The sequence below is a fragment of the Rhincodon typus genome, chromosome 35 (assembly GCF_021869965.1).
Source record: "Rhincodon typus isolate 14 chromosome 35, sRhiTyp1.1, whole genome shotgun sequence".
Taxonomy (NCBI): domain Eukaryota; kingdom Metazoa; phylum Chordata; class Chondrichthyes; order Orectolobiformes; family Rhincodontidae; genus Rhincodon; species Rhincodon typus.
The window spans coordinates 21245051-21254935 of record NC_063366.1 but is presented as its reverse complement, the minus strand read 5'-3'; positions in this window follow the sequence as shown (position 1 = coordinate 21254935).

Here is a 9885-nt window from a genome sequence, read left to right as displayed (position 1 = left end):
AGCACAAATTTGTGAACACATTGAAAGCTTCACAGCTGGACAAGGAAGAATTATCCAGGCTGAAGAGCAGGCTCCTACTCGGCCCCAGACAGGAGAAGACCATTATGATATTGGAAATTAGGGACTTTGTTCCAGCCTCTCCAGTTGAACAGCAACAGCAGACAGATATATGGGACTCGCTGATGCATATTGCCTAGAAGATGGAAGAGTGAAATAATTTTGGCGATTGTCTTACTGCCTGGATGGATAGATTGGTGGATGTCATGAGAGCTAGGTCCAACACCCTTGGATCTGCTGGAGAGCTGCACATACCTGGACCTCATGAATAAAGGTATGGTGACAAGGGGCTGAGGGACCTTGATCTCATTAAAGGTGCCTCCTTTTCACAAGAAGGCAGGACAGTTCAAGGAGGCACCCAGCTGGAAGAGGAACCACATGTAAGCCCCTCAGAGGACACTGCAGAGGTGTCTCAGCCTCCACCTCCATTCTGCCTGCCTCCATCTAAGCCTTGGAAGTTCCAGGAAGAGTCCACCTGCCCTTGGCAAGGAGGCCTGCAGCATGACAAATGCCCCCCAATCATTGATGTAACTTCCAAAGCCCACAAGTTCCACAGCTGTGTAGGTTCCCTCCTGCCCATTCCAACTGCAGAACCAGGGACAATACTAAACCATATTGAGAGGTAGAGGGAAAAAGTGTGGGCACTTTGGCAATTTATATTCCAGCATCACCCTTAAGATCTCTTGTTATGAAAATAATTGTTTGTCTATATTGTGAATGTTTGTGTAGCCTTAAATGTAAATGTGCCAGTATGATGCCTGATTTTCATTTCCATAAAGAATGTACCATACGTCAATGTATGTGTTGAGAGCAAGACCAGCAAGGTATATACAGTCAGTGGACACTGCTGATACATTCGTGCCTTGTGGTGAAACATACCCATTCTTTCTTTGGTTTCTGAGTTCAAAAGTCCTGATATGAATGAGATGGTCAACAGCATATGATTAGTGTACCATAGAGAGGTGTGTAGCGCAACTGGGACTCAGTGCAGTATGATCACCTATTGATCAGGGATGGGTGAGCTTGCCCAAATCTATGATCTGCAAAATACTTGGGCCTGTGTGCCCAAAACCAAAATCCGAAATTGCTGGAAAAATTCAACAGCTTTGGCAGCATGTGACGAGAAAGCAGAGTTAACATGTTGGATCCAGTGACTGTTCTACAGAAGTAATTGTACCTAGGAAAAGGTTGGTACATATCCTAGAGAAGGGGTGTGGGGAAGGGACTAGGTGGAGATGGACATGAGAGAGGGGGAAATCATTAGGCAGAGAAATAAATGGGTAATGGTCAGACAGTTGGTAAAATAGAATGCTGAATATTGTTTTGAGTTGTTGCATAAATGAGGCATTCAACTAGCTGTATTTCCCTTTAAATGGCAACTGGCTGCTGCCTAACAAGAATCTCGTCTGACTGTTTGTTTGCATCTCTGCGGCATTTGCCAATGAACTGTTCCTGATGACACAACATACCTCGCTGGAGATTTTGCACAATTCTAATGATAACTTATTGTCACTTGTATTAGGGAAAATACAGTGAAAAGAGTTTAAGTTGCCGTGCTCCAGTGCCATTTTAATTACAAATTGTAAAAAAAAAAAGAAGTTCATCTTTTGTTCCCTTCGCCACTCCTGAGGTTCTGAAGGGACTCTGGGATGTCACTTCCGAAGCTGCCAGAGCAAGGAGGAATCGACCAGACACACCGCACATCCGCTGCTCCAGCCACTCTCTCGACCCGTCACAGATATTCCTAGCCCGACCTAACACTCTGCTGCTGAAGCCACAGCAGGAGCGCCATAGCTCGGAGGAACGGACCAGACCCACTGCACTGCTGCTGAAGCCGCCGTGTCGCCACCATAGCCAGGAGGAAAGGATCGGAACCATAAGTCGCTGATGCTGAAGCCACCGTTCAAGCCGTGGCTGCCACGGCCAAGAGAAACGAAGTGGACCCACCATGCCACTTTTACTGCGGCAGTCCCTCGCAACTGCTGTCCTGCGCTTTAGCAGCCAAAAAGAAGGTGAAGTTTGAGATGAATGAGAAATGAAGAGCCTTGTGATCGGGAGCGGTGGGATCAGGTACCCAAATACTGTCTACCCTGCCACCACGGCCATGTTGAAGATAATTCTACCACTAATCCTGCCAAAGCCCTCATTGCTTTGACCCTTGTTAATATTCCATCCCATGAATCTGTCTCGGTGCTATGGGGGAGGGGGGCGGCGGGGGGAAGCCTCACAGGTAAAATCAATATGCGGCTAGGACTCAAGTGTGTTATCTGTTGGGGGGGAAAAAAAAGTAACTTGCAAAGGTTATACAAAGTCAAAAACAGGCCCAGAACAGTGTTACGACTGGGGACACAAGAACTTTTGATGTATACCTCCATTTGAGCAGATATTCGAGGCATTCCTAGAGGATATTGGGAATCTGTCTTAACCAAGCGTGGTAGAAATTCTTTATACCAATTGATGTCTTGCTCAATTTAAGCTTGATACAAGGCTACTTGCTGGAATAACACGCAAGGTTACAGAAATACTATAACATTACAAGATTAAGAATGTCAAGTAGGAGAGTATGTCTGTGTCATTCAAATAAGCAAGCTTACACCTAAGCAAGAAGGCATGCTTTCGTCTGATTTTCTTCAGACCTACTGAAATTTGTGTGCGCTGCAGGACATGAAGAAAACAATAGATTTCAGTTTAACAGCTTACTTCCTTACTGCCTTTTTTACAATTAGAATCACTCAATTGATATCACTCCCTGCTTTGATGACCCCAGTGTGTTCTTTATAGTTTCAGCAAATACCCAATAAAGTTCAGTTACAATGATTTACTTGGTTGTCTCTCGGTGTCTAAATCCCTCCAAAGTCAATGAGGATGAGTGGGCTAAGATTCTTGTCAGGACATCGTGCATAAGGAGTGTTTAGGAAAATGGAAAGTGACAACTGTAAATATTGAACAAGTTGGTCGGATTCTTGTAGCACCATGGTAGTGTCCCTACTTCTGAGCCAGGAGGCCTGGATACAATTCTTACCTGCTGCAGGTATGAAATAACATCCCTGAACAGGTTGTTTTAGAAAATACCTGAAATGAGTTAGTGGGGATTGCTGTGTTCGCTTTAGGATCTGTCACTGGAAGTTAGAGAGAAGTAAATCCTCAGTTGTGTACCACTGTATTGGTCCTGTGGATGGATCCATGAGGATGTGGGAGAGACTTCAGTTCTTTACATGACCTAGGAGAGCAGGTGGTCCTGACTTATTCAGGAAAATGGCAATAAATGGTGGCTCCTGCAGGAGGTGTGAGATCAGAATCATTGTCCTCTCAGCTGTTCCTGGGATACGGGATTTATATGTCATAGAACCATAGAAGATAGGAGCAGGAGGAAGCATTCGATCCTTCCAGCCTGCTCCGCCATTCTTCACGATCATGGCTGATGAGCCAACTCAAAAGCCTAATCCTGCTTTCTCCCCATAACCTTTGATCCCATTCACCCCAAAATGCTATATCTAATCCCCTCTTGAATACATTCATTGTTTTGAAATCAACTACTTCCTGTGGTAATGAATTCCACAGGCTCACCAGTCTTTGAATGAAGAAATGTCTCCTTAACTCCCTCCTAAATAGTCGACCCCAAATCCTCATGCTGTGCCCCCTGGTTCTGGACGCACCCAAAATTGGGAACATCTTTCCTGCATCTATCCTGTCTAGTCCTGTTAGATTTTTAGAAGTCTCTCTGAGATTCTCCCCCCACCCCCCCCCCCCCCTTTGAACTCCAGCAAAAACAATCTTAAGCTAGTCAATTTCTCCTCATACGTCAGTCCTACCATCACTGGAATTAGCCTGGTAAACCTTTGCTGCACTCCCTTGAGAGCAAAAGCATCCTTCCTCCAGAAAAAGAGACCAAAACTGCCCACAATATTCTAGGGGTGGCCTCACCAAGGCCCTGTATAACTACAACAACACACTCCTGCACCTGTACTTGAAAGCTCTCGCAATGAAGGCCAACACACCATTTGCCTTCTTTACCACCTTCTGCACCTGCATGCTTACCTTCAGCAACTGGTGCACAAAGACACCCAGGTCCAACTGCATACTCCCCTCTCCCAATTTACAGCTATTCAGGTAGTAATCTGCCTTCTTATTTTTGCTTCCAAAGGGAATAACCTCACATTTGTTCAAATTATGTGGCATCTGCCATTGATTTGCTCACTCTCCCAACCTGTCCAGATCATGCTGAAGGATTTCTGCATCCTTGGCACAGTTCACCCTCCCACCCAACTTGGTTTCATCTGCAAACCTTGAGATGTTGCATTTCTATATTATACAACAGCTAAGTTTCTATAATTTTGGACATTTCTTTAGATAGGCTGATGCGTTCAGATTGGATAGTGTTCAGAAGGAAATGATGTTGGGTTGCAACACCATATTACTGAGCAATTCTGGAACCCAGAATCTGCAAATTATTTTGCTTCAGAAATCCTATACTATGAGCTTCTCCTACATTCCTTCGCGTGGTCTGACCTAGTGTTCACCCCAAGCAGATCTTCCTGTACTTTTTAGTTCAGAACATCTTGTGAGTATTATAGATCTGTAATTATTAATGAGAATATGGTGGGGAGATGCCTACTAGACCCACAGAAGTCCTTGGAATGAGTTACACCCACAGTGCAATTAGGAACAAATTCCAGAATTTTGACCCAGTGGCATTGAAGGAACGACAGTATACTTCCAAATCAGAGTAATGAGTTATTTGGAAGGCAATTTGTATGTCTGCTGCCCTTGTCTTTCTAGAAAGTAGTGTTTGTGAATTTACAAAGTGATGTCTAAAGAGCCATGGTAGATTTCTGCACTGCATCTTGCAGGAGGTACACTTAACTATGAGCGTTCCCTTTAAGTTGTGAGTGCCTGCTACCTCTCCAAGTTTCTGTGATTGCCTTTGGCATGACAGTTGAGGCATTGAGTTCCAGTTCTGGAAGTCGCTACTTCACATTGATCTCCTGCACAACCAAAAAGAAAACGAGAGGAAATGCTAGCAGCTACTACTGTGTATTGGTGTGCTGCCATGGGAAGTGAATATTTGTCGATGTGCTAATCAAGAAGCTTGCTTTGTTCTGGATGGTGTTAGGCTTCTTGATGATTGTTGTTGCCGCACTCATCCAGGTCAGTATTCCATTAAACCCCTAACCTGTGCCTTCTAGATCATGTAAAGGCTTTCAACAGTCAGGAGGTGACTTATTTGCTACAGGATTTCTGGGCTCTGACTTGGTGCCACAGTACTTGTATGGCTAGCCCAGTTCAGTTTTTGGTCAACGGTAGCTCCCGAGCGCTCCCAATTTGGAAGTGGGGAATTCAGCAATGATAATGCTATTGAATGTCAAGGAACAATGGTTAGGTTCCCTCCTGTTGGAGATATTCAGTATCTGACACTTGGGTGGTGTGAATGTTAGTTGCGACTTGTCAACCCAAGACTAGACATTGTCCAGCTCTCGCTTCACTTTGACATGGGCTACTTCGGTATCTGAGGAGTTACTTTGATATCTGAGGAGTCACAAATGGTGCTGAACATCATACAATCATCAGCAACCAAACCTACGTCTGACCTTATGATGGAGGGAAGGTCATTGGTGAAAAAGCTGAAGATGTTGGAACTAGGACACTACTCTAAGGAACTCATGCAGTGATGATCTCGGACTGCGATGGTTCACCTCCAACAACCTCAATCATATTCCAATGTCTTAGGAATCACTCTAAGCTGTGGAAGATAGCCTCCCTGATTTCCATTGACTCCAGTTTTTCTAGGGCTCCTTGATGCCGCACATGATCAAATGTGGCTTTGATGTCAAGGGCATTCACTTTTACCTCCCCTCTCAAATTCAACTCTTTTTGAGGCTGCAGAAGCCACAAATAATGTTTGCCATCCTAACCTTTTATTGTTAAATGCTGTTGCACAAATGCTTAATTTATTGTTTGCCATTTTACCCTTCTTATTTACTGTGTAAACTGACTTTCTTTGAATTTGTTGCATTATAGAGTGGACCAGGCCCCCTCAAAATATCAAGAAAATAGCCTAGTCCCTAACTTTTTTCCTTGTTTTAAAGGCAAGTGCTATGTGTTGCGTTCCAGATGCAATTTGATTGGTCAAACTATGAGTCTTGAAACAAAGCACACTTTATTCATGCGCAATAGTTAAGATACAACAAAAGAGAGAATTGGAATAACATAACTCTGTTGGAAAACCTAACATTAACTGATTATTTAATTAGTAAATGGTAACTGTTACAATACAATAACATCCCATACAAACACCCTTGACAAAGGCAAATCCAATAAAATAGATTGTCTCAAATGCAATTTGAGCAGCAGGAATAGAACCCTAGCCTTTAGCTGTAACAGAGAGGAATAAGAACTTCCACATCCAGCTTCAAGACCCCAGCAACTTCTGTAGGCTGAAACTAAAAATCCTGGTTGTGTGGGAGCTTGACCCCACCCATTCAGGCTGCTTGTATTGTTCCATCTTAAAAAAAAAGTCTAAGGCCTCACAAGTTGTTTACATTATTGGTCTGAGCAGACTGATCATCCCCTCAGTTTCAACCTTTCTTCATATCAAAAAAGACAAAATACAATTCTTAAAGTCATAGTATCATCACAATTGCACCTTGGTTAAAAATAATAGAGAATGGAATTGAATGAATTTGCTAAGTTCAATGCATGGTTGTATGCATCTAAATATTATAACAATCATTCTCTTAGGTGAAAATCTTCAATCAGCTTTTTCCAAATAGCAGCTGGTAATTCGAAGCTTGTGAGAAGGCTCATGAGTGCTGGAGAATTCAGGAGGAGAGGTTGAATTGCTAATATGTGGCAGTCATTGAGGCAGTTGCAAGTCTAAATCTTTGAAAGTAAAGAATTAGATCCACTTATGAAAGGCAGAGTTTTGATAAGATTTGGTGACCCATGGCCATCAGCTGTGGAGTGTGATCCATCTGAACCATGTGGGCCATTCAAGTTGCAGTACATGGGAGTAAACTTATATTCTAGCATTAAGAATGAATATAGATGACATATATAGATTCTGCAATGTTTAGAATCATTTCATTGGTCATGATTACTTTTTTTTTGTTTTAAGTTGTAAATTTTTTTTACATTTCAATTTAATCTCGGAAATCTGCCATTTATTTTCTTATCCTTGGTTCTCCCATAGATTATAGCCTGTCAACCTGATCATTAAAAATATCCAGTTTGTGTAGTTGCCCCATAACTACTGTTGAGCAAATTGGTGGTCACATCCAGGATCATTATAGAATGAAGGGGACATTCCCAATGATTTCAAGAATGTGACCAAATGCAGGATGGGATAAATCTGATTGCAGAAGCTAAAGAGCGATTATCTTCACATCTGCCATGTGAGCCACCTTAGTTCATTCGCTGAGGTATTCTTCCCTAACATCAATTGTGGCTTCTGATCAACCCAGGGTATTGCAGACATGGTTTTCAATGGAAGGCAGATGCAGGTAAAATGTCAGGAGCCAAGTCTAGAATCTGCTGCCTTCATCCATCTGACCAGCTGTTTGCTTCTCCAAATTATGAAGTATGGGAACTGTCCTTCAGCTCTTTGGTTGCCCTGTGGTAAGTTTGTGCCCAGATTCCTGCATGACAAAATGACTGCCACTATTTGGAAATTCTTACATTCATTACGTCTGGACCAGGATCAGAAAAGTGTTGTATGATTGCCCCATCTTGTTCATCATATACCTAATCATAATCATGCACCTCATCTGAGATGGTCTACCACCTGGTGTCAACATCCAGTATCATCTAGGCAGGAAGCTCTTCAAACAAGATCACTTCCAGGCAAAAGCTCAGCAGCATGGACATCCATGACCTTCAGTTACAAATGACTGCTATGTGATGGCACACTTCACGCACAAGGTGCAAAGGATACTCAAGCCTTTCAAGACCTCATATTTGATGCTTGGTTTATTTTAAACATCACCACTGCAGATATCCTCCACCAACCTTCCTCAGGCCAGTTGAACAGCCCTAGTGCCATTTAGTAAATGTGCTGGCTCTGCAGTATGTGCAGCACAACCCACATCTTTGCAGCCACCTCTTCCAAGGGATTACCAGTGATAAACAAATCCAGTCAACTGTGTCATTGCTAATGTCTCCCAAGTTGTGACAAATGAACCTCTGGAAGTCAACAAAGATCCTGATCAAAAGACTTGTGTTAACAACTCTTCTGTGCTCTAGTGAAACCTGGACCGTGTACCAATGTGACATTAAGTTCCTTGAAAACATCCACAAATGATCCCTATGTTTAAATGGGAGCAATGCTGATGTGTGCACATCCTCCACGAAAGTACATTTTTTTTTTCCTATTCATTTGTGGGATGTGGGCGTTGCGGCTGGTCAGCATTTCTTGCCCATCCCGAGTTGCCCTAGAGAAGGTGCTGGTGAGCTGCCTTTTTGAACCGCTATAGTCCTCCTGCTGTGGGTTGACCCACGATGCTATTAGGGAGGGAATTCCAGGATTTTGACCCAGCGACTGTGAAGGAACGGCAATATATTTTCAAGTCAGGATGGTGAGTGACTTGGAGGTGGTGGTGTTCCCATATGTCTGCTGCCCTTGTCCTTCTAGATGGAAGTGGTTGAGGGTTTAGAAGGTGCTGTCTGAGGAGCTTTGGTGAATTTCTGCAGTGCATCTTGTAGATAGCACACACTAGATAGATAGCGCTGCTACTGAGCATTGGTGGTGGAGTGAGTGAATGTTGGTGCCATTCAAGCAGGCTGCTTTGTCCTGCATGGTGTCAAGCATCTTGATTGTTGTCTGGGCTGCACTCATCCAGGCAAGTAGGGAGTATTCCGACATGCTCCTGACTTGTGCCTTTTAGATGGCAGATAGGCTTTGAGGAGTCAGGAGGTGAGTTACTCGCCGCAGTATTCCTAACTTCTGGCCTGCTGTTGTAGCCACTGCATTAATGTGGTGAGTCTAGTTGAGTTTCTGGTCATGGTAACCCCCAGGATGTTGATAGTTGGGGATTCAGTGATGGCAACACCATTGAACATCAGAGGGTGGTGGTTAGATTGTCTCTTATTGGTGATGGTCATAGCCTGACATTTGTGTGGCACGAATGTCACTTGCCACTTGTCAGCCCAAGCTTGGATATTGTCTAGATCTTGTTGCATGTAAACATGGACTGCTTCAATATCTGAGGAGTCATGAATGATGCTGAGCGTTGTGCAATCATCGGCGAACAGACCCACTTCTGACCTTATGATGGAGGGAAGGTCATTGATAAAGCAGCTGAAAATGATTGGACCAAGGACACTACCCTGAGGAACTCCAGCAAAGATGTCCTAGAGCTGATGTGATTCCTCGCCAACAGCCACAACCATCTTCCAATGTGTCAGGTATGATTCCAACCACCGGAGTGTTTGCCTGATACCCATTAATTGCAGTTTTGCTAGGGCTCCTTGATGCCACATTCGGTCGAATGCAGCCTTGATGTCAGGGGCTGTCACTCTCACCTCACCTCTGGAATTCAGCTCTTTTGTCCATGTTTGAACCAAGGCTATATTGAAATCAGGAGCTGAGTGGCCCTGGCGGAATCCAAACTGGGTGTCACTGAGCAGGTTATTTCTGATAAGTTGCTGTTTGATAGCACTGTTGATGACACCTTCCATCGCTTTACTGATGATCGAGAGTAGACTGATGGGTTGGTAATTAGCTGGGTTGGATTGGTCTTGCATTTTGTGTATAGGACATACTTTGACAATTTTCCACATTGTTGGGTAAGATACCAGTGTTGGAACTTTACTGGAACAGCTTGGCCAGGAGAG